Genomic DNA, 25,392 nt, shown 5'->3' with positions numbered 1-25,392 from the left:
CAAAAGACAAGGCAAAAAAACAAAGCACCAAACCAACAGAGATCTATACTATTTATTCCATCAAAGTGCAGAGTGGGCGGAGTCCACCTCACCTGAGGGACGCGAGAGTTGGCGTTTTGTGTGAAAGTGGTTTACCCTCTATCTTTCTTTAAACTATTTTTGGTAGGTACTTTTGACCACGTTATACTAGGAACTCTCCACAACACCTGGCATCTGCTGTTCTTCCTGGCTTGAAGGCAAGGCATTTCCAGGCATTCCAGTAGTGCTAATAAACCTGATAAACATGGAGGTTCGTCAGACACGCTCCTAAAAGGAAACACTCAAGGTCCGGCCTGAACAAAGAAACCAGGCATGCTCTTGGATGTTTTTGGATGCTGATATAATGTCCATGGTACAAACCGGAATTTGGAATTTGGATGCTGCACTCCTCAGAGAATCCTTAATGTCAAAGAGAGAATGAAGGACAGAGATCTACACATCTATACTATTCATCCTATCAGAGTGCAGAGTGGGTGGAGTCCACCTCACCTGAGAGACGCGAGAGCGAGGGTTTTGTGTGAAAGTGAGAGAGGGGAGAACGCTCTGATGTTAGTGATGATGGGAAGAAGTTAAGAAGCTGAATTATGCAGGACCCCTGTAGCTGCCGTTCGCTCAACACTTTTCTGATGAAGCGGTGAAATCGCTGTGTATTAGCTCCGGGCTCGCTCGCACATGCATGAATAAAATAAACCGCTTCAGAAGCGTGAAGCACCTGGACCGGTATCGTGCCGAGCTCAGAACCAGACAAAACTGAGATTACTGAATAGAGAGAAGCCCCCCGTTCTGCTTCTCCACCTATTGAGAGAATCAGGCCCTACTCTGGTGAGAACCATGACTAATTTGTGGCCAAAACGAAGAACATCATTTCATTCTGGAGGAGTGAAGAAAAGTATCAAAGGACACTGAGTAGATAAGTGAGCGAGGGAGTGGGAGAGTGAGTGAGGGAGAGACAGGGAAAGAGAAAGAGAGAGAGCGAAGGAAGAAGGGAGAGCAGTCATCTTTAATTCATCTGGCAGCAGCAGAGGCAGCAGCAGTAGAAGACTTGGGGGCCTGCTGCCGTTATATGAAAGATGAGAGAGTGAAGTTGCTGGGGTCGATCAGTATGCATAGCATTTTACCTCCTCATCTCCACAGACCAACATCTCCCCTTCTTCAAAGCTTCGGCGGAATGAAAGGACAGTTTGACACGCTACCGAGATTAGCCACTTCTTTTCAATTAGGCCCGGGTTCGCAAGGTTGCCTCGGCACCTTGTTTATGAGAAGTGAAGGCGGAACATCGTCTTTATCTCCTCGCCTCGGTCTCCCTGTGGCAAACACTGGAGTTAGCCGCATTAATGAACACGATCAAAAGGAGCGCCGCCTGAAGAGGCTACGCGCTAACCCGTAACGACACTAACCTCCAACACCAAGGTCTTTCGAAGGAGCGCTTTGCTCGACAACGCCAACGCCGCTAATGGCCAATGAAAGCCAGCATGGGCCAGCTAGAGGGAAGGAAGGTGCCCTTAAACTTATTGCTGCTGCTGGAAAAAATGTCTAACTCCCAAAAAGGCAACTTTACAGAAGAGAAAAAACTGTCAGTTTTTGAGACAGTTTGAGGCATTCCTATTTGTGCTGTCACATGATAGCATGGAAAGGACAGCCAGATTCAAATTACCATTAATCAAAAAGGGAAAAACTTACATATGCAGAGCAATATGGAAAAAGTAAGATCCTACATTTTTTGTTTAAGCTCCTTTGAGATTTTTCAGCCCTTTGCTTGGCTGTAGTCATTTTTCCCAGGATAAGAAGTTGTTTGGTGTGTGCGTTCACTATGGACCTCTACCTCACTCTGTCTGCTTCTACCTTTCTGCACCTCCCTTTTCCTTCCTGTGCCTCATTTTACCTCTCTGTACATTGATCTAATGATCCCTATCTGCCTGCACCTCACTCTACCTCTCTCTATCCCCCTGTACCTCACTCTGCCTTCATGTACCTTGCCCTACCTCCATGTACCTTGTCTACCTTATGTATCTCCCTCTACCTTACTTTTCCCTTACTGTACCTTGTTTTATCTCCCTGTACATTTGTCTACCTCCCTGTACCTCCCTCTGCCTTTCTCAACCTCAATCTACCTTCCTCTACCTCACATTTTTCAAGGCCCTAATAGTGGCAGCTTGGCAAACCTGAGAGGTATCAACCCCACTACCTTGTGATCAACAACCCAGTGCTCCAACCAGCAAAGGACTAAAGCAAACAAGAGTGTAACAAGGGGAATTAACCTTTACACTAGTGGAAAAATGGTCAAGAATATGAAAAAGAGCTCCAGACGATTGGGTCAGGACATCTTCAAAACATCAGGCAGGTTTTTTAGGGTGTGTCTGGTGTGCAATGGTCAGTTCTCACCAAAAGTACTCCAAAGAAGAACAACCAGTAAACCATGGAAGGGATTATAGGCAGCCAAACGAAGCCGCACCTCAACTTAACGGGCTTAATCATGGTACCAAATACCACATAACACTTTCTTGTAGAGTTCTTGTGGAGTTTGTGCCTGAATGGACCGGATTTGTGGACCTAATCAACGTAAGCAGGTGGAAGCACCTAGAAATGTGTGGATCACTGCACATCAATTAGTGAACAATGGCTGGCAAGAGATTGTGTTGATTGTTGTAATATATAAAACGACTCAGGCAAATGCACCCTTTTTAGGAAAATGTTTAAAATGTTTAAAACCAATAATTAAAAATCAATTTTGTGTTTTTGAAAAATGACTCAACACTGATATTTTCTTACACTCCTAGCAAAGTACTGCACTCGTTCAACATTAAGGGCCTTGCACCACTCCCATCATTTATGAAGTGACCCCTGAAGATGCCCTAATGTCTCTGGCACCAGCCCCAAGCAGGGCCTGCATGGATTACTTTAATGAGACTCAGGTGCCCATGGCCTTTTCCTGGTTTACCAGCTGTCTTTCCTTGGAGCAATTTTTGGTAGGTACTTCTGACCACGGTATACTAGGAACTCTCCACAACACCTGGGGTCTGCTGTTCTTCCTGGCTTGAAGGCAAGGCATCCCCAGGCATTCCAGTAGTGCTAATAAACCTGATAAGTATGGAGGTGCGCCAGACACGCTCCTAAAGGGAAACACTCAAGGTCAGGCCTGAACAAAGGAACCAGGCATGTTCTTGGATGTTTCTGGATGCTGATATAATGTCCGTGGTACAAACCGGAATTTGGATGCTACACTCCTCAAGAGAATCCTTAATACACAAAAGGCAAAACCGCAGCTACAGCAGGCGAGAGCGGGCGAGAGCAGACGAGAGCCTTCCAGCCTGGCGAATGAATTAAAAACTGGAACGAGGGGGAAAAAATGGGTGTGTCGCTTTCAACATCCTCCCAGAAATCAGTCAGGAGACACACACACACACATACACACACACACACAGACCAGCCAGAGGATGTCTGCTGGATCCGCATATATGTGTGCGTGGTTCATGTGTGTGCGCCGCTCCAACCCAGGGAGGAAACGGTACCGAACAAAAGGCTGATAAAATAGAGAGCAGGGGGTCTCTCGCGCTGTCAAAACAGCCAATTTCACAGCTCGAAATTTGGGACGAGCATTTTCTGCAGTATCAGCATTCAACCGTCTCTCTCTTTTTCTTAAATGGTAATAACCGTTCCAGGGCATGCGAGAGAAAGAGAGGAAAAAGCACACACACACACTCACACACATCCACTCGCACACTCTCGCACACACTCACTCTGTGGTGAGTGACAGAGCGAAGCTTGCTGTCTTTGTGCAGTGAACAGAAAGACGGGGTGGGGGGGTTTATTATATATTGGAGACAAGCTCTTCCTTACACTCCGAAATGAGGCGTGTTGTTTGATGGGCGGAAAGTAAATGGGGGTTGATTTTTGTCTCAGTGAGATGAGCTGCTTGGATTGAACCAGACAAATGAGGAGTGCATACGTGAGGGTGGGCGATCTAGTGCAAATAAAAGACTGAAATACTTCAGTAAAATACACCAATATCTCAAGGATAAAAGTTTGCAAATGGTGATGTCCCGTGTACATACTGAGTAGGGCTAGGCAAGATTTTGATATTGATGTTCATTGCAATAGAAAACATTTCAGCAGAGTTTTGTGGGCGGGGATAAACTGCTGTAGGCTAAATCAGTGAATGCATATAAACATGCTGGTATTTGTGACAATTTAGGTGGTATTATCCAATACTATATGGTATGGTATTCAATTCTGGGGGTTCAGTCCAACTGCTGAAACAACAGGGGGCTAAGCACGCCCACTATGGTCAGAAGATTGCTGGTTCGAATCCTGTTTATGTAGCTTGGCATCAGCTGCCAGATTGATGTCCACACAAATTCAGATATTTGGGCACACGAAAACGACAATTTTTGGTCACGAAAAACTGAGATTTCGAAAATACCTTGGAAGGTGGAGATTTTTGAAAACTCAGTATTGAAAACTACTTTTTGTTTACATTAGCTTAACCTGTTCATAATGAGCCTGAATCTTGGACAGCGCCTGAATAAGTTACGTTCTCTCTGTGATTTGTGGATTATTAACATGCTTACTTCTTAGTTTAATGTTACTCTCACCTTAGCTAACACAGCGGAGGCACCAAAATGAGCTGCGTGCAGTTTTTCTGATCCTACTCTCCGGAGGTACACCCTTACTGCAAAAGGAGATTCTGGACCAGGCCTGGACGAACAAGTACCTGGTGTGACAGTTTTGAAAAAGAAGTAGCTAGTTGTTGGTGAGGAGCAGCAAAAATACTTACGAATTTCTAGAGCAGCGGTCAGCATTTAAGTTTTTTTTGGCGGTCTACAAACAGCCCAGAGGGTTGTTGAACCCAATTGCAGAACAGTTGATCTCAAAGCAGGTAAACCCAAGAAGAAAGGGAAAAAAACAAATTAAATAAATAAGCACAGCGCTCCTCACGGTCATGCGGGATCAAACCCGTGTCTTCAGGGTCGTGGTCCAATACACTTTTGTTGCCCAAGCTATTGAATTGGGACACGGCCGGGAAAGAAAACGCCCTTATAAGAAGACAGGGACCCCAAAAAAACTCCTGTAGGTGGAACCTGTACGTATTCTAATATTTTTGTCCATATCGTGTATCTACTTCAATACTTCAGAAAGATGAAAAGCTGAAGGCTTTTATATAAAGCATTAACACACTTGCATTCAGAAACTGACCTCTGACTCGTCTGGGCACGCTCACTGCCCAGCTTCTCTCTCTCTCCCTCTCTCTCTCTCACTCTTTTACAACTAACTCTACCACTCTCTCTCTCTCTCTCTTTCTCTCACCCCGCTGCCCCCGCTTTTCTTTGTCACTCATTCGTAACTGCCTCTATTGGTCAGTGGTGTCGTTTAGCTCGCTGCACAGAACTGTCAAACGTTACACTCATTACCCTCAGAAACAGACTCCCTGACAATTACAGTGTGTGCGTACAAGTGTGTGTGTGTGTGTGTGTGTGTTTGCACATGTGTGTCCATTCTTCCTTTCAATGCTTCACCCAGACACAGAAGCATACAGATTGATACAAACACACACACACACACACACACGCATACATACCAGCACACACTCATACACACGCACATTCACACTTAAAGCCAGACAGACAGGCAGACAGACAGACATGCATGCAGTCACACACACAAAGCTGAAGGCCGTCACACAAAGCGGCAGCACCGCACTCTTTCAGGAGGAAATAAAGAGCGATGTGTCGGGGCAAGGATTGGAGAAAGGTGGGAGGTTCGGGTGGGCTGAGGGGGCTTCAGCACTCTGAGACGGCAAGACTGCTCCTGCTAATTATACTAATTAAATGACCAATATCCTGCAATTTCCCCGCTAATAATAGCTGCGTTTCTATTACCCAAAAACAGTCTTCCTGCATTTACGTCGTACAATTAAACAGACTGTTTTTGTGGGCGGGGTAAATCAGTAAATGCATGCAAACGGTTTGGCGTTTTTCAAACGAGCGAACATATATGATATTTCCATTTATATTTGCATAGGTTGTGAGTTGTGAGGTGATATCTTGTGAGTGAGGTGAGCTGAACACTGGCCACTGTGCTCATGGCAAGGCAATTTTTTTTAATTATTAGGTTGGAGGGAGGCATTACCACCCAAAGTAGACAGTGCAATGAGTGGTAATAATTGTGACCATTGGTATCTGGAGAGAACTACTGTCCATGAAAGCAGACAAGCAAATGTGGCAAAAATCACACACATATTCTGTAGGTATGTGCAGCACTCTTTAGCTTCCATGGGACATGGCAAAAGTCATGGGACATGACACAAGTTCCCATGTCCCATGACTCCATTTTTTTTGGTATGTCAGTGTTTGAGAGTCAGTGGGAACGAATGGGATGCTATTCTACATAAAGCAATTAAATCAGGTATATATATATATATATATATATATATATATATATATATATATATATGTTTTTTTTGTTTGTTTTTTTGTGTGGTGGTGGGGGGTGTAGAAAGCTACTAAAATAGGTTACAATCTGTTTTGGGGATCTAGAAAGCAATTTCAGCAAGAACCTTTTTTATGAGGATCTAAAAAACAACAATAGGGTATGCTCCTGAAAAACAACTCAAAATCTATTTTTCTGTTTTAGGGTTCCAGAATGCTCAACTCAAATGTGAAATCTTGTGTTTTTTGTCTGGTTTAAAAATCAAAAAGCTGTTTTATTTTATTTTCATCTGGGCATTAAAAACAAAATTAATTAAAAGGTATAATTTTGCATGCCAACTCAAAACACCTTCATGCACCCCTGTGCCAGAATGTGAGAGTGTGTGTGTGTGTGTTTCAGACAGAGAAACATGTTTTTTGGGGGCACAATGCCTGGTATGGAGAATGCTGTAGGAACCCCACCCAGATTGTCTGACTGAAGTCAATGAGGCGTTACTGTCAGGCTTCCCAGCGTCTACACTAAACCACAGCGCCGCACTGAAAACCAGTCTGTGTGTGTGTGTGTGTGTGTGTTTGTGTACACGCTATGGACACTAACAAGAGTTTTCCACTGAACTCTAATGGAAAAACACTGGTATTAGCATAAATTAGTAAAATGAGAGGATGTAAATGAGGCGGCGGTGTGCGGAGTTGATGGGGTGGAGAGTCATAAACGCAGTAAAGCGCAGAAAAGCAGCAAACAGCCCAGATTCACCCAACCCAGGGGTCTACACATCACACAGCTGCAGGAGCCACACACACACGCAGGCACAGGGGCCACGTAAAGCCGGAGTGTGTGTGTGAGTGTGTGTGTGTGTGTGTGTGTGTGTGTGTGTGATGTAGCAGGGATTTTATCCCATAATAAATTTACAAAAACAGCTGCAGATAAAGACAAAGCTTTCTAAACACCTGGCACGCCCAAACTCATACACCCCAACGCACACACTCACCAACACACCCCAATACACCACACACATACACCCCAACACACACACACCCTTACACACCACACACACTCACCAACACACCCCAATACACCACACACATACACCCCAACACACACCCGCACATACACACAGCCCAACACACCACCCAATACACCACTCGCACCCTTACACACCACACACACTCACCCCAACACACCATCCACATATACATGACAACACACACCCGCACATACACACAGCCCAACACACCACACAATATACCACACACACACCCCATACAGTCCACTTACACCCTAACACACCTAACGCACTCACCCCAACACACACACACACACACACACAATACACCACACACACACACCCCGACACACCACCCAATACACATACACTCACCAACACACACACACATACATACACCCCAACATGTACATGAACATAAAAAAAACACAACTGAATATACACACACCCCAAGAACACACTCACGCACCCCAGAACACAGAGAGGTAAAGAACGAGGGAAATAGATAAACTGATAAGAGAAAAGAGAGAGTTAATAAAGCGAGGGAGATACTGAGAGAATAAAAAAGAAAGAAAGAAAGAAAGAAAGAAAGAGTGGGAGTGAGAAGAGGGGGGATGAGTAAAAGAGAGAGAAGGAAGGAAGAGAGGGACAGTAGAGTGTAGAGAGAGAGAGAGAGAGAGAGAGAGAGAGAGAGAGGATGGTAGACAGAGAGCAAGAGAGACTGGGATTTACAAGTCTCTTTGATGCCAAGTATGAGAGTGTCAGCACACCAACTGTGTGTGTGTGTGTGTGTGTGTGTGTGTGTGTGTGCGCTCATGTGTGCGCCAGTGTGCATGTGTGTGTGTGCAGTGGTTTAATCACCACCTCTATGTGGTAGGAGGGGGACGGGTGGGGGGGACAGATGGGAGGGGGGGCTCATTACCATACTCAACACGGAGCGGAGCGAATGGGGGGGCTGTGATGCTGTGGAAAGTATAGAGAAACAGAGGGAAGAGCTCTCGGAGAAAAGTGGGAAAACAGAGAAGTGGGGAAAAAGGTGTGTGTTTCTAAGTTTGTGTGAGAAAGAAAGAGAGAGAGAGAGAGAAAGGGGGAGAGAAAAAGAGAGAGAGAGAAGAACAGAGGCAGGAAAGAAGGCAGAGATATAAAACAGTGTGATTAACAAAGTCACCTGCTGAATATTTCATCAGCACTCAACACACAGTCTCACTGCAGCTCTCTCGCACCTCTCTCTCTCTCTCTCTCGCTCTCTCTCTTATTTACTCCCTCTTCTGCCCGAACTCCACTCCTACTGCCCCACGTGCTCCAATCTGCCCCTTTCATCCTTCCTCCTCATCCCTCGTTCACGTCTTCCAACTGAGGCTATGAATATTTCTTTGCATATTTCACACACGCGGGAACATCTGATATCATCAAGCCCTTGGTACGAGGCACGTGTGTGTGTGTGTGTGTGTGTGTGTGTGTGTGTGTGTGTGTGTGTGTGTGTGCGTGTGTGTGCGTGTGTGTGCTTGTAATAGACTCAGCAGACTTTAGACTTCAGATTGGGCTGAACAACACTGACGTACGTATTCTTTAATCCCAATAAAACAAGAATCCAAACAAATGAGTATTTTTAAAACGACTGTATTTCTATTTTACTGTAGGGATATAGAATCCAACTATAACAGCTATCTGTTCTTTTAGGGAAATAGGAAGTACCTAAATGTATGGAATAAAAGACTTATTTTTACATTTGGGAGCCAGAAAGCAAAATAATAGTTGTATTTTTGTTCTGGTGGGGTTTAGAAATCAAATTAAACTTAAAAAAAACTCAAATAAGTACATTTCTGTTTTTTGGATCTAAAAACAACAAAAAGCTGATGTCTTTGTTCTCTGGGCTCTAAAAATCTAACAAAACAGGTGTGAATCTATTTGAGTTTTTTTGGAACCAGCACACAAACAAAGTAGCGGTATCTTTTGTTTTAGATTTATTTTTTTTGAGAGTTCTTCAAGCAACTTAAACCAAGCATACTAGGTGTAGGTTTGTTTGTGGAATTAAAAAGCTATTATAATGTGTGTATTTTTGCTGTGGGGATCTTTGGGGTTTGAGAGAACAAGAAAAACCTGTATTTTTTGTTGCCTATAACTAAAAAGGGTGTATTTCTGATGATGGGTGTTTTAGAAAGCAAGCAAAATAACTGTACTTCTTGTAAGGAGGCTCTAGAAAGGATGTACCATAGTGCTTTTCCACCAAAAGTGAACAGAAGTGGTCAGGGTTTGAGCCGAAGAACCTAGTATTCATTGTTTCCCGGTGTGAGTGAATGCTCCTGGTTCTGGAACCTACTTTTGCTGGTGGAAACACAGTGAATGGTTCAAAATTAGGTACACGAACCAGAACGGTGCCGGTTCCATGTCAGTGAAAACGTGCTTAGATTGGTGTGTTGTACTGGTGTTGTAAAGCAGCCAATCAGCTTTAATTTACTTTACTGCACATGTATTTTTAGCTTTATCATGCATTTCAGAACATTTCAGAACTCAAAAATAGATGCATTTCTAGTTTTATGGGTGTTGGAAGCAAATAAAGTCACTGTATTCTGTTTATCAGGACCCAGAAAGCAACTGCCGCAGCTTTGTTTTGGGGATTTATAAAGCAACTTAAAAGAGTTTGTGTTCGAGTTTTTTTAGATCCGGTGAGCCACAAAAGCCGTATCTGTATTTTTGTTTTGTGAATCCAACTGAGGGCATGAATATTTCCTTGCATGTTTACATGTGGAAGAGTATCTGATCTCATCAAGGCGTTGGCACCGAGCTTGTGTGTGTGTGTGTGTGTGTGTGTGTGTGTGTGTGTGTGTGTGTGTGTGTGTGTGTGAATGTGTGTGTGTATTTTTGTGTGTGAGTGCGGGTTGGCAGGGCACTGTGAGAGCTGCTGTACCCCTGGAGGGATTTACAGTCAAAAAAAGGAAAGAAAAGACAAAAGCTAGTTTCAGCACAGTCAACCAATCACGGCCCTCTCTGGCTAATTATCACCTCTCAGAGTAAACAAATATGATGATGACATCTCGTTCTGATGCTAATGACCCTTAATGGCCACTCTGGGAGTCGGGACGGCGGTGTAATAACTGCGTGCGATAAGGAAGAGATTGGAATTTTGCTGTAAAATGAGAAAGAGATGTTTAACATTTAACGGCAATAACATACCACACTTAATCTTGATTAGGTGAAAGCTGCCAGGCAGATTTCTCGGCAGCTCCGAGCGGCGGGTGCGGCGGGTCAGGCGGGCCCGCTGCATCTATATTCATAAAAGCCTGCGGAGTGTGAGCTGTCACACTCTCTGCATTTTAAAAAACAGCTCCGGAGTCATCCTGCCGTATGATTATGATTATTAGGTATCACCTTGGCTCTCGTTTTCACACTGGCACCCGCTTCTTTACTCTGTCTATCTCGCTCTCCATCTCTCACTCTCTCTCTTTCTCTCTCGCTCACTCACACACACGTAAACATGGCACGCCCGAGCTTTCATCACCACCTTGTCAAGCATCTGTGCATGGCAAAGCAACGTTAATTATTTGATGGGGGCTGATAAACAAACTGCTCCACTGTGAGCTGAAACCCGGAGAACGGAGAGAGAGAGAGAGAGAGAGAGAGAGAGAGGGAGAGAGAAAGAGTGCAGAAGTGATTATTATGAGCTTGTTCTTACATTACAAACTCACCACCGCCTATATATATATATATATATATATATATATATATATATATATATATATATATACACACACACACACACTATAAACTATATATCTATCCCGGTTTAATGTTTTATAAACATTACATTACCGTATCCAACTTCCCCTGGATTCTATTAACCCACTCGATTCTAGTCTTGAGCTAATATGATTTTAGTTTGGGTTATCTAGAAAAGAACTAAAACCATTGTGTTTTTAGGGGGCAAGAAATGAGCTAAAGCAGGTGTGTTTTTGTTTTGAGAAATACTAAAACATGTAGCTAAAACTGCCATATTTTTTGTTTATTAAACACAAAACTACAAAACATGGTCTGCAGTGTTTGCTGTTTTAAACGGATAGCGATGTTTGTTAGCTCTGTATGGGCTAAAAGATGCACTTCTTACAGGGGTATCCGGTGAGTCCTGTTTCGTTCCATATTTCCTCCATGAGATGTGCTACTCCTACATGTGCTACAAATATGAGTTTGTGTCAGATACTTCAACAACAACAAAAAAAGTCTTCACATTGCACAAAGTATGCCAAACCAGGTTGAACTTTGTCTATAGTAGGCAGTAGTGCGGCATAGGTGTGGTTATGGGCATGAAAACACTCTGCTCAGCGGCAGTGGCAAACTACTCTAGCCCTGGGTTGGTGTACATCGGTACAGCTCCTGTTTGCCATGTAAAAACGCATTGACAGGACCGAGCCAAGACTCCTGTTAAAGAGCATCTGCTGACGTACAGTAGCACAAGACTTCTGTCTAGGGGTTAAATAAGATACTATCTTCGACTGAACAGTCCCTACAATTAGCCTCACACAAAGCTGCTGTAATCCTTGACTCCAAAACATGATCGAATCAAACCCTGATTGATGAAACATGTCTGGAGTAAGAAGTTAAATACAGGAACTAGTGTATAATTCTGTTCATTAGTGCATATTTGTAGTATTTATCTGGGTAACATACCAACGTAAACTACACCTGCAGAATGCAGATCAGCTCAAATCTGCAGTACAGCAGCTAGTCAGCTCAGATCAAGGTTAGGTTACGTTCTTTTCCACAAAAGAATCGCTGCTGAGTTGGTTTGAAACCAGACCGAGACCACCTTCTCTTTCTCGATTATTAAGATTAGAAAACTCTAAGAAAGATTAGAAAGCTGCTAAACCATCCACATGTTGTTTAAGGGCTCTACAGAAGAAAGGAAGACAGCTTTATTTATATCGGTTTTGAGATCCAGACACAAACATCTCGTTTAAGGATCCAGAAAGCAGGCGGAACATCTGTAGTTCTGTGTGTGCTGATCCAGAAAGCAGCTGAAACCGCTGCACTGTGGGCTGTGGCTGCAGGCTGTCTGGTAGGCATTGTTCACTGCTGCCTGTAATGGATGCTTTTATGTCTAAACAAGTAAAACAGCTGTACGGGTTTGTGTTGGCAGCAGGCTGAGGTTTGGAGCTGGTCTGAAACGGTGTTCGGGGCCGGGCGCTCCCCGCCGCGTTTATGAGCTGCTCGCTTTACGCGTCTGAGCGGCCCTTTGAAGACAGGGAGAGAAAGTGTAAATATGCAGAGGGAATGAAATTTTTCAAATTAAGAGAACAAAAGGAGCCGGGTGTGTGTGTGTGGTAGGGAATGGAAGAGGAGGTGTGTGTGTGTGTGTGTGTGTGTGTAGTGGATTGGGGGTGCATGGCTCGTGTGGAACAATAAAAAAGAGGGAATATCAACATAAGTATCAGCTACACCCACGTGAATCTGAGCGCAAAGTGAAAAATCCCAGCATTCCCGGGGATGGAGACGGGGCGGAGGGGAGGGGGCGTTTAGATGAGAGACAATGGAGTGATAACGAGACAGCGAGCCGGGAACCGTGTGTGTGTGTGTGTGTGTGCGGGTGTGTGTGACTGTACTCGCGTGGGTGAGAGAGAGGGGAATACTGTGTGTGGGCGAGGGCAAGAGAGTGAGACACAGAGAGAAAGAGAGAAATAGAGAGAAAAAGTATGTGTGAGTATCTGTGTTTGTATTTAGCTCTTTGCAAGGACCTAATGTCTTTATAATGATAGCAAAGTAAAAAAGAACACCAGAGATGGAAAGATCAAACTTCTGTGTATGGGTATCAGCCTTTTTTCAATCAAAATATGTGATCACAGATTGGACAATATTTCTCATATTTATCCAAATTTATTCTAAGTGCCAATCAGATTATAGTTGAAAGTTAAGGATTACAGCAACTTTGTGTGAGGCTCATTGTAGGAACTCCCTGCAGTTCCTTATTCAACTGTTGGCTTTGTTCTGTCCCATCAGTCTGATGTTTGTTTATAAATCTGACATATTTGAAGACTGTGTTAAACAAAGACGCCTTGTAGAGGAAGCAAACTAAAGACTTTTAACACCACTAACTGGATCGCCCTCTTGAGAGTGCATCTTCCATACTATATAGTGAGTAGTTATAAGCACAACAAGACAGCAGAGATAACAAATACCATTATCCACAAAAACCAAAGCCACACAAAGCAAATTATGCAGAACATATTCAACCACCACCATGTAAAGCTAAAGATAAACCCTCGTCTTCGATGTGTACTGAAGATTGGCCGATCTGTCTACCTACAGTCATATGAAAAAGTTTGGGCACCCCTATTAATCTTAATCATTTTTAGTTCTGAATATTTGGGTGTTTGCACCAAGAGTACAATGAGGCAGAGCAAAGAAGAGTGAGGTAAAGTGAGGTAGACCAAGAGTACAATTAGGCAGAGCAAAGAAGAGTGAGGTAGAGCAAAATTAGAATGAGGCAGAGCAAAGAAGAGTGAGGTGGAGTGAGGTAAGAGAGGTAGAGCAAGAGTAGAATGAGACAGAGCAAAGAAGAGTGAGGAAGAGTGAGGTAAAACTAGAGTAGAATAAGGAAGAGCAAAGAAGAGTGAGGTAAAGTGAGGTAGACCAAGAGTAGAATGAGACAGAGCAAAGAACAGTGATGTAAAAATAGAGTAGAATGAGGCAGAGCAAAGAAGAGTAAGGTAGAGCGAGATACAGTGAGGCGGCCTGAGGTAGAGAGAGGCAAAGCGAAGTAGTGTAAGCAAAGTAGAGATAGAGAGAAGTTGTGTGAGGTAGAGCGAAGTAGAGTTAGAGTGAGGTAGAGTGAGGTAGCATTCTGAGGTACAGCACATCATACCAACTACTTCTGATCATGGAAAAAATAAATGCAGCCAAACCAAGCACCAAAAATCTTTGATCGGCTTAAACGAATTTAAGCATTTTTAATGCATATTTATTGCATTGAATTTCTATATCGGAATATCCAACGGCATAAAAAATATCACATATTTTGTCCATATTGTGCACTCTGAGTAAGCGCATATGCTCAGACAGTTTGAGCTCAGGCAGGTCTGAGTCAGGCTCTACAGTGAATTGCTGCTCTGGCTGGGCTGTGCGAATGACAGGGCGGCCACACCTCCCCCGGGTCTAATACAATAACCAGCGGCGCTTATAGACACGCGCGCCGGGATACGCCACTGAATACATGTGCAATTAAATATCTGGTTATCCTCTGATTAGCTCCTAATGCATTCAGAGAAGAAGCGCCGTGCCCGACACATTACCGCTGCCCGTGGCTCCGCGCTGGCACCGGCTCAGAGTAATTGCAGTGTTGGGAGCGGCTGAGCTGATTGGCTGCACCTGCTTACAAATTCAACTTACTCATTAGTGCTGAACGATCAGGAAGGAACCGAACATTAATCAGAAATGATAATAATATCGCTCGCAATTAACAATACACATGTCCAAATGTTTGTGGACTCTCTCTTTGCAACAAATGCAATCACCTACTTTACTTGCACTCTTGACACAGATGTGCAAAAGCACACACACAGCTTGTCTAATCCCTGTAGAGGAGAACTGCCAATAGAATAGGTATCTATGGAAGCCCCCAAGCATTGAGCTGTGGAGCAGAGAAGGAAATGTGAAACTGGGTTCTCTGGAATGATGGAGCTCCACCCAGTTCTTCCTGGGATTTGGGGCTAGTTAGAGATGAGGTTACTAACATTCTGACCTTACTAATGCTCTCTTGTTGCTGAATGCAATCAAATCCAATCAAATAAGCTCTTTATTAAAAGACTATCTTGATTTAAAAAGAAACACTGGCAAACAAAAGTGTCCCAATACACTTTTTGTCTATGTTTGTGTTTATATTAAAGGGCCACATTCATACAGTTCTTTTGCACTGCAGTGCATTGTCCCTGTTTGACCTTAAAAGTGTTTTAGTGGGTTTATGTAACAGAACAGTCATAAGCTGTATTCCTATTCATGCAGGATTAAATTTACTTGCATATTTTTGGGGGTAATTTCTCCTTCACAGGAGTGAAGTGGAGAAATGATTTTTTTCGTTTGTTTGTTTTTCTGTCCAGATGTGTATATTTATCACCCTGCTCCTCCACTGAGAAAATTACAGGACAAATCTAGAAATTTGCTTAATCAGCTTTATTCATGCTTTTTGTGATCCAGATTTTTATTTTATTTTAATCAACCAGAAACCAACTGATATCTGTGTGCTTGTTGTTTTAGGAGTCCAGAAATTGACTTAAACAGCTGTAATTTTTTATATTTGAGATGCATAAATCAAGCCGGAATTTGCCTTAGAGGTGATGTAGAAATCAATATCATCAGCTTGACATTTGATATTGGTACCTAGAAAGCAACTAAAACCACTATATTTTTGCTTTTTGGTCCAGAAATCAACTAAAAGATCTGTGATGTTGCTATGCCTTGTTTCGGGAAGCCACCAGCGTAGATATGAAAATTCTCTTGTACTTGAATAAACAATTGTAAATTTGGTTTTATTGTGGCACTGACCCTTTAAAAGAATGGTTCATTGTTTTCTAACCTAATCATTAACCTACTGCACCTACATATGGTCAATTACCATAAACAATAAATCACACAAACAATGGAAATCCCAAAGCACCCGCCCACTGACTTACAGTATACAGTTAATGTCTCAGACTGTTTTTATTCAGGTCCAGATTTAGGAAAACATATTAAAGTCATTGTCTTTAGGAAATCAGCCATCACAGACCATATTGCTCCAACAAACATCTACCAACAGACACCTGCACATCTCAGTGTCATCTATATTATCTATTCATCACCTAATGCTGTCTCCACCATCTCCTCAGATCAGTTTATGTCCAGAAAGCTTATAAATCAGCTGTTCTGTAATGATGTTGATCTGATATAAAACACATTCAAATCACAAAGCCAAAACACTCACTGAGAGCCTCTCCAATTAGAGGCCTTTTCATGCCTTCTTTTCTAAAGTGGGAGACACACACACACACACACACACACACACATACACACACTGCTGAAGGGATGTTAGAGCTCAAAACATGGATGTCTCTGTTCAGAGGCCTCGTCCAGCTTCAGTGAGTCGGCTTTAGGAACGGCACACCTGAATGGGCAGAGCCAGGGGGACTCACAAAGGCTTCACACACACACACACACACCTAACTAACAAGCTGCCCTGGTCAAAGAGCCTAGAGGCACAAAAGAAACCTGGAAAGAAAGGACAAAGTCAGAGCAGGAAAGAAATAAAGAGATAATGAGAGTGAGAGAGGGAAAGAGAGAAAGAGAGAGTCAATGACAAAAGGACAGAGAGAAAGAGTGAAAGATAGAATGGAAGAGATGGAGAGAGAGAGAGAAAGATGAATGGAAAAAGGAAAGAGAGTGAGTGAAAGATGGACAAAGACAAATTAGATAAAAACTAGAGATCAAAGGTGGAACGAGGAAACAAATCGAGCAATAAAGAAATAAGAGAAATAAACATAATTAGAGAAGACAGTGAGGTTGAAATGAAGGAGAAATAATAAAAAAGCTGCAAGAAATGAGGAAAGAAAGCAAGAAAGGGGAGAAGAAGAGGCAAAGGTAGTAGAAAAATAAAAGAGAGAGTGAAAAGAGCATGTGTAAAGAAAGAGAGAGCAAGAAAGAGAAAGAGAAAGAAAAGAGTTACTAAGAAGAAAGAGGATAAGACAGAGGAAGAAAGAGAGGTGATGGAGATGGGTAGCAGAGTGAGGGAGAGAAACATTGAGATAAACAAAAAAACAACAAAAAGAGAAAAAAAATAAAGATGTAAACAGAGTGAAGGAAAAATACTGAGACAAAAAAAGAAAAAGAGGGAGAGGCTGAGAGACAAAAACAAAGTAGTAGAGAGAGAGTAACAGAGTACTGCAGAAAGAAAGATCAGAGAAGAGACATGGACAGAAACAGGAAAAGAAAAAAGAAAGAAAGAAAGAAAGAAAGAAAGAAAGAAAGAAAGAAAGAAAGAAAGAAAGATGAGAGACTGACATTAGGAAACAGCAGAAAGAAAAACTGAAGAGAACATTTGGAGATATTGTGCATAGGAGAAGAGGGCAGTAGAGAAATAGAGAGAAGACAGAGAGAGAAAGACTGAGAAAAAAAGAAAGAGGGAAAAAGGGGACAAAGAGGGGGGGTTATAGGGAGGCTGGTTGTACAAGAGATGGCATGCAGAGTTACTGACAAGAAAATGAGGATAAAGAGACAGAGGGAGAAAAGAGTGAGAAAGAGAGAGCGAAATAGGCAGATACAGAAAAAAAACGGAGAGAGAGAGAGAGAGAGAGCGCGATTGAGATACACAGAGAGAGACTGACACTATGACAGAAGGCATGCAGAGTACCTAACAAGAAAAGAGGGACAGAAAGAAAGAAAGAAAGAAAGAAAGAAAGAAAGAAAGAAAGAAAGAAAGAAGGAGAAGATTGAGGAGAGACCGACTATGAGAAATGCATTAAAACGCATAAAGCCACCGAAAAGAAAAGGAGGAAAAGAAGACAGACAGAGAAAGGAAAGAGAAAGAGAGAGAGACATGGTCAATAACAGGAAAAACGATTGAAAGAGAGATACAGAAAGACACTGACAGTATGACAGAAGGCATGTGGAGTACCTGACAAGAAAAGAGACACAGAAGGAGAAAAAGAGAAAAGTCAGGGAGAGTCATAGACAGAAATAAGGAAAAGAGAGAATAATGGACAAAAAGAAAGAAAGGAAGAAAGAAAGAAAGAAGAGGCAGAGAGAATGACAGTAGGAAACAGCAGAATGAAAGTGGAAAAGACTCGTTCTCTGCAGAGAGAACGACTATGGGAAAACGCATTTAAACGCATACAGTCAGTGGCAAAAAAGAAAGGGGAAAAGAGGACAGAGAGAGAGAGATAGAGAGAGAGAGAGAGAGAGAGAGAGAGAGAGAGAGAGAGAGAAAGAGAATGACAATAGGAGATAAGTCATGAAGAGTTACTAACAAGAAACAGGAAAGGGAGAGAGGGTGAAGTGAGAGAGGGAGAGAGAGAGAGAGAAAGAGAGAGAGAGAGAGAGAGAGAGAGATAGCATCTGCTCAGTTACTGATTAACCTCTGTCTGCGGTTGCGCGGAGCTGCGCTGCTCACGCGCAACTTGTTCGATTTTTATCGTAAACAAAGAGAAAAACACCAGCAATTCCTCTACACGCGCTCAACTTTACTCTATAACACCCCTAAAATACTCTATCAGCATCCAGAACAACACACACACTCACACACACTCTCTCTCTCTCACACACACACACAGAGCGCGAGCGTACGGCTTCCACTTACTTCAGTCCGCCGCGCCGAGTTTCATCCCCCTGTACCGGGAGACTTCTCCTGCTTTCAGAACCCAAACACTCAGCTAAAACCCACCCAACACCCCGCCACTACCCCACACACACCACACATCCCATGACAGAGCGCGAGAGTGTGTGTGTGAGTGTGTGAAAGCGTGTGAGAGTCTGTGGGTGTGAATGTGTGTCAGTCACCCTGCTGCTCGCGCTGGAAGCTCAGATTAGAGAGAGCGCCGCGAGCCGAGCCCTCGTGCGAGTGGGCGGGGCCTCTCCTTAACGGTCAAATTTCAGTGGAAGGGGGGTGTGGCCTGATTTGCATAAGGGAGGATTTAAAGTCCGAATTTTTACTTTAATAAAACAGCGACAAAACAAAACTAAATCAGTTACATTAAACATTTTATTTCTTTTTTTTTTTTTAAGTCGAAACAATTTTTTTAAGTTGTGTGCCCTGTTTAGAATGAATAGGGGCGGGATCTCATTTAAATATTCAAATATTTATGAACGTGAATTTGTGACACATAACTGACAAATCCTAACATCCTGGTAAAGGGTTTGTGTCTTATCTATATATTCAATACAATCAAATACAATACAATAACTGTAAATGGTACAAAACCCAGTGTACAAACGTTTGCCATGCAATGTTAATACACTTAAAAAACTGAAAGAAAAAAAAAAGTTTTGGTAAAAAAAAAATAAAAAAAAAAAAGTTAAAAAAAATTCTGTCACAGTACTCTCTACTGCAACACACAGCACATTCAGACATTCTTCAAAATAACTAGAGAGCAGTGAGTGCTGATCCTACACCTTCAAAAGACTCTTGGGAACTGAGTACAAACTGGTACAGAAAGAGTCAAGTCTGGCTGACCCACATGGCAACAGATTTAGCCTTTAGCTCAGCTTAACATGACTGGACTAATCTTAGTTTCACCAGTGAAAATAAGAATTGGAGTTAGTCTGATAGATCATTGCTAAAATAAGAAAATAAAAAAGCAGCTTTTCCGGGCCGTACATCACTGTAAGTGGACTACAAAAAGTTTCAAAAAAGATCTGTTGTAGTATAGTGTAACACAACTTGCAAATGTGTGTGTGCATGTGTTCTACTGCCTGACAAAGGTCTCAGTGACAGACTCAGACCTCAGCCTCAACTGTCAACTTCCAAAGAAAGGGGCGTGTCTTATTTAAATATTCAATGCTCCTCAGGGGACTTTTCAAGGGCCTAGGTGACTTTAATTCAACCAATTTGCATTTGATTCATTCAGTTTCATTTGAGCTCTGATCTCTGCTCTGTTCTTAATACTGCAGTTCACACAGACCCATCTATCCACTTTATTCTGCCACGCCCACTTTCAAGAGCTAGTTTTATCTGCTTTTGCGTGAGAATTTCAAGTTAATCAAGTTCAACTGTTCATGATTATATCATACTTAAAGCTTAGAGCATACCAAGAAAAGAAAATAGTAAGTAAAAGTCTGTTCTCTTTTAAAATAAATAGCAATACTGATAATAAATCCCTTATAAACAAAATTGTTTTGTCATTTGCTTCAAATGTGTGACAGACATATACAAGGGTTAGACAACGAAACTGAAACAATTGTCATTTTAGTGTGGGGGGTTGGAGCAGCCTGGTGGCCAATCTTCATTAATTGCACATTGCACCAGTAAGAGCAGAGTGTGAAGGTTCAATTATCAGGGTAAGAGCACAGTTTTGCAAAATATTGCAACGCACACAACATTATGGGCGACATACCAGAGTTCAAAAGAGGACAAATTGTTGGTGCACGTCTTGCTGGCGCATCTGTGACCAAGACAGCAAGTCTTTGTGATGCATCAAGAGCCACAGTATCCAGGGTAATGTCAGCAAACCACCAAGAAGGACCAACCACATCCAACAGGATTAACTGTGGATCCTGTAAGAGGAAGTTGTCTGAAAGGGATGTTCGAGTGCTAACCCGGATTGTATCAAAAAACATAAAACCACGGCTGCCCAAATCACGGCAGAATTCAATGTGTACCTCAACTCTCCTGTCCGTCACCACAATCAATTATTGTGCTCTAAAACCAGGTGTTTCAGTTTCAATGTCCAACCCCTGTATTTTGGGATATCTTAAGACTTTGGGCTGGATATTTTTGTTGGAGTTTGGCTCTAACTCTAGTATCCAGAGCAGTAGCTACTTCATTCTGCATTCACTTCAAACAAAATCTGACTATAAACTATTTTTGTTCAAATTTATTTTATATTATGTTTGTTACATTGTTGTTCAAGTAGAATTCGCCTCTTCTTCCAGTTATTAGGACTCCAGTTATTGCACAAGAAGTTATAACACAGGGTAAACAAAGAGGACCCCCCACCTGGTTTCATGGGAAATAGAATGAATAAGGTTTCTGATTCTCTTTTCCTGGATTTCTTTGATTTATTTGATGTGGATATGTGTTTTATATGGTAGGCCTATTTGTGTGCATAAATCTACATATAGACACCTTCACTAGAGACGCACAGCACATCAGAACACTCCGGAGTGCTGCATTTCCCTGCGGCTGTGTTCAGACTGCCGAGCTTATCCCGCTCAGAATACAATTATATATTATGTAAAGGCGCAGATTGCATTTTTCCCTTGTCACAGCCCGTGTTTTTTTATTTTCTTGATGTGGATCCTTTTGGCATGAGATAAAAAATAAGCTTCACTCATCATTTGTCACTTTTACTGGTGCAGTTTTAAGGAGGGAAAGGGGGTAGGGAACATGTCCACTCTCACCTTATGATTTTGGAATGGATTTCAACAGTTTGGGATGGTTTCATATTAACATTTTTATAATAAAATCTTTGTAATGCTGAAATACAGTAACAGTTCAAATATCTAAAAGTTTGAGCACACCTTCTCATTCAATGTTTTTATTTTTTATGTTTCCTACATTATAAATTAATAATGAAGTGATCCAGAACAATGAAGGAACATATAAGGAATCATGTAGTAACTTAAAAGTGTTAAACAAACTAAAATACTCTGTGAAGCATTTAGGTGCTCTTATCTGTGCTATTAACGTGGTTTCTTCTGAGGCTGGTAACCCTGATAAAACTCATCCTGTTCAACAGAGGAAACTCTTGCTCTTCCTTTTCTGGGGCGGTCTCCTGGTGAGAGCCAGTTTCATCATAACTTTTTTGATGTTTTTTATAACATTAATTAAAATGTTGCTCTTATAGTGCGATTCATTTACAGTATAACTCTTGACAAGGCACAGCTGTTAACTGAAAACCCTTTCATAAAACTGACTGAGAAAATCCAGCCAAGATGTGCAAATGTTCAAAGATTCTAAAATATCACAAATGTATTTGTTTACTAAATAATTCTATATGTTTTTTCTTAAAATAAAAATGTCTATCTATCTATCTATCTATCTATCTATCTATCTATCTATCTATCTATCTATCTATCTATCTATCTATCTATCTATCTATCTATCTATCTACCTACCTACCTACCTACCTACCTACCTACCTACCTACCTACCTACCTATCCATCCATCCATCCATCCATCAGAGAGATAGACTAAGGGTTGCTGGCTCATTCCCCCAAACCAGCAGGAAATAATAAAATGGGAGGGGTTATAAGTAAAGGAACAAATGAGGTGCCCCTGAGAAAGGGGCATCTAACCTCAATTGCTCCCCAGGCACTGAACTGGCTGCCCATTGCACTGGGGGTGTATGTGATTACTGCCCCTACAGTGTGTAGGAGGGGGGGTTAAATAGAAAAGGCTACATTTTATTTAGCGGCTGTGTGATAGCTATAAAAAGAGGAAAATCGTAATTCTTGTTTGTCATGTTTTACATATAAATTGCTAAACCCATGATCTGCCAGATTTGCACCCCTGCTGACTTTATATGAGGCTGCCAATCAGGATAGAGGGTGGGTCAATTTATCCAGATGGTCTATACAGGAGTTCCAGTATGATTTATGTGACTCATAGAGGCCCCACCTCACAACTTACAGGCCTCAAAGCAGATTTATAGAAGAATTGGGCATTTTTGTTCCTAGACCCCAGCTATAGATCCCTATTGGACCACCACTGTGACTGCAACCACCTCACAGCAACTACCTGGCATACCATAGCAACTACCTGGCATACCATAGCAACTGTCTAGGAACTAGCTACAACATCGTCGTTACGAGTAATGAGCAACAATAGAGCAATCACTTTAAAAACCATAACAAACATCTAACTAGCAACCCATTGGGTAACCCTTTGGGATACACATCAACTGCACAGTAACCAGCTAGCTAAGAAAACACCCCAGAAACCACCTAGCAACACAACAGGAGACATCTAGGATACCATAGCAACCCAATAGAAAATTGAGAGACCATAATAGCCACATAATACCATAACACCATAGTGACCACTCAGCAACACTATAGTAAGCAAGAAATAACACCATAGCAACCACTCTCTGGTTTGAGTTACTGTGTAATTACTGTTCATTTTTAACTGGACCAAGTAGTGTTGGTGTGAAAACACCAAACACAGTAGCAAATGCTTGAAATTCCACAGCAACCGTCTAGTAAGCAACTAGCAATTGCCTAGTGCCCATCTAGAAACACCCTAGCAACCACTGAGCAATACCATGCAAAATATTGTACTGCACTGTAACACCTAAGCAGCCACCTGAAACACCAAGAAACCACCTTAAACACCATAGCAACCACTCTGTAGTGTGAATTACTGTGTAATTACTGTCCATTTTAAATAGACCAAATAGTGCAGTTAGAAACACCATCAAAATGCTTGAACTGCCACAGTCTAGTCTAGTAATCACCTAACAACTGTCTAGTAACCATCTAGCAACACCCTAGCAACCACTGAGCAATACCATGAAAAACCATTGGAAATATCACTGTAACACCCAAGCAACCACCTAAAACACCAAAGCAATCACCTGAAACACCCTAGCAACCACTCTCTGGTGTGAATTACTGTGCAATTACTGCCATTACTCCATTTTAACTGGACAAAATGCTTGAAATGCGACAGCAAACTATTAGCGACCCCGAAGCAACCACATAGTAACACCCTAGCAACCACTGAGCATCACCATAAAAACATTGGGAATACCACTGTAATACCCAAGCAACCACCTGAAACACCCAAGCAACCACCTAAAACACCCAAGGAACCACTTACAAAAATAGTGACCACACACACACACACACATGCACACACACACATACACACAGCAACAGAGCAACGACTTCCTGGAAGTGGGAATCATGTTTGCAGCACAACCGTTCAGCATTTCCTCCAGGAAATGCCCTTTTCTAATAGTTTCATATTGTATTATATTGTACTGCATGTCAGCCTGTAATTGCTTTGGCGCTGTAGCATGTAAAGCTGCTAATAAAGCCCAGCGAACTGAACAGAACCCAGAGAGAGAGAGAGAGAGAGAGAGAGAAAGAGAGAGAGAGAGAGAGAGAGAGAGAGAGAGGGAGAGAGAAAGAGAGAGAGAGAAAGAGAGAGAGTGAGAGAGAGAGAGAGAGAGAGAGAGAGAGAGAGAGAGGGGGGAGAGCGTATGGATAAATTCTGGCACCCATGCTCTTCCATTAAACCAGGGCATGACTGACAGGCAGTGCAGAGCCCAAAACGCTCCCTGTGTAATAGATTCATTTCCGCATCACTTTCCCACGATGTCAGAGCGAAGCCGCCGCGCGCAGACGTGTCTCCCAAACACAAAAGCGGGAGAATGAACAGATTGTGTTAAAATGGGAGATGAAAACACTGTAACTGATACAGCCGAGCCTGAAACGATCCGAGAGCTAACTGAAACACACACAGACAGAGCAGGTGTGTCTGAGAGAGAGAGAGACAGAGAGAACATGAGAGAGTGTTTATATATAAAAAGCAACATACACAGGTACTGTGTGTATAAGCATTATGGACAAAAGTATTGGTACACCCAGCTTTTCATTGTTTCTTCTTGAATCGTTGAAAAGAGTATCTGTCTCTACCGTCCATTAAAGGCTTTCTACTAGGTTTCAGAGCACTGCTGTGAAGATTTGATTGCATTCAGTAAGTAAAAAGAGAGACAGCATGTTATTTATATTGTTTAAGCATCGTCATCGCAATGTGCGCATGCACAATATTCACATCGCAAGACGTGCAATGTCACTTAAGGCAATTAAATCAAACACGTCATGTTGCAATGTTTTGATTCTTGACACAAGAAGTAGTAGATACACAGCGCTGTCTCTGTGTCCGTGTGAGTAAGAGGCTGCTGCTGCCTGAGAAGCGCTCTATCTTTAATAAACTCCTGAAGACAGAGCTCTTCAAAGAGCACTTACTCTCCTAACACCTCTAACTAACTACCTTCTACTACCAGATCAGGAGAATCTCTCGCTATCTTTAATAAACTCCTGAAGACAGAGCTCTTCAAAGAGCACTTACTCTCCTAACACCTCTAACTAACTACCTTCTACTACCAGATCAGGAGAATATCTCGCTATCTTTAATAAACTCCTGAGGACAGAGCTCTTCAAAGAGCACTTACTCTCCTAACACCTCTAACTAACTACCTTCTACTACCAGATCAGGAGAATATCTCGCTATCTTTAATAA

General features: G+C 42.2%; 1 protein-coding gene across 2 annotated transcripts in view; it reads right to left on the bottom strand.

The window, feature by feature from the left end:
* Window positions 1–25,392, bottom strand: part of plxnb3 (plexin B3) — a 151,461-nt gene that overhangs the window by 81,352 nt on the left and 44,717 nt on the right. Inside the window, exon 1 of one of the 2 annotated variants that reach the window (XM_022670890.2) lies at window positions 18,783–19,186. The exons of the other annotated variant lie outside the window; for it this stretch is intronic. The gene's annotated coding sequence lies outside the window, so the exon portion shown is untranslated. Of the gene's footprint in view, window positions 1–18,782; window positions 19,187–25,392 lie in introns of those variants that run through there. 2 annotated transcript variants of the gene reach the window in all.

The sequence above is a fragment of the Astyanax mexicanus genome, chromosome 12, assembly GCF_023375975.1.
Source record: "Astyanax mexicanus isolate ESR-SI-001 chromosome 12, AstMex3_surface, whole genome shotgun sequence".
Classification (NCBI taxonomy): Eukaryota; Metazoa; Chordata; class Actinopteri; order Characiformes; family Acestrorhamphidae; genus Astyanax; species Astyanax mexicanus.
Note: the sequence above shows the minus strand (reverse complement) of the source record. Positions and strands in the feature narration are given on the sequence as shown.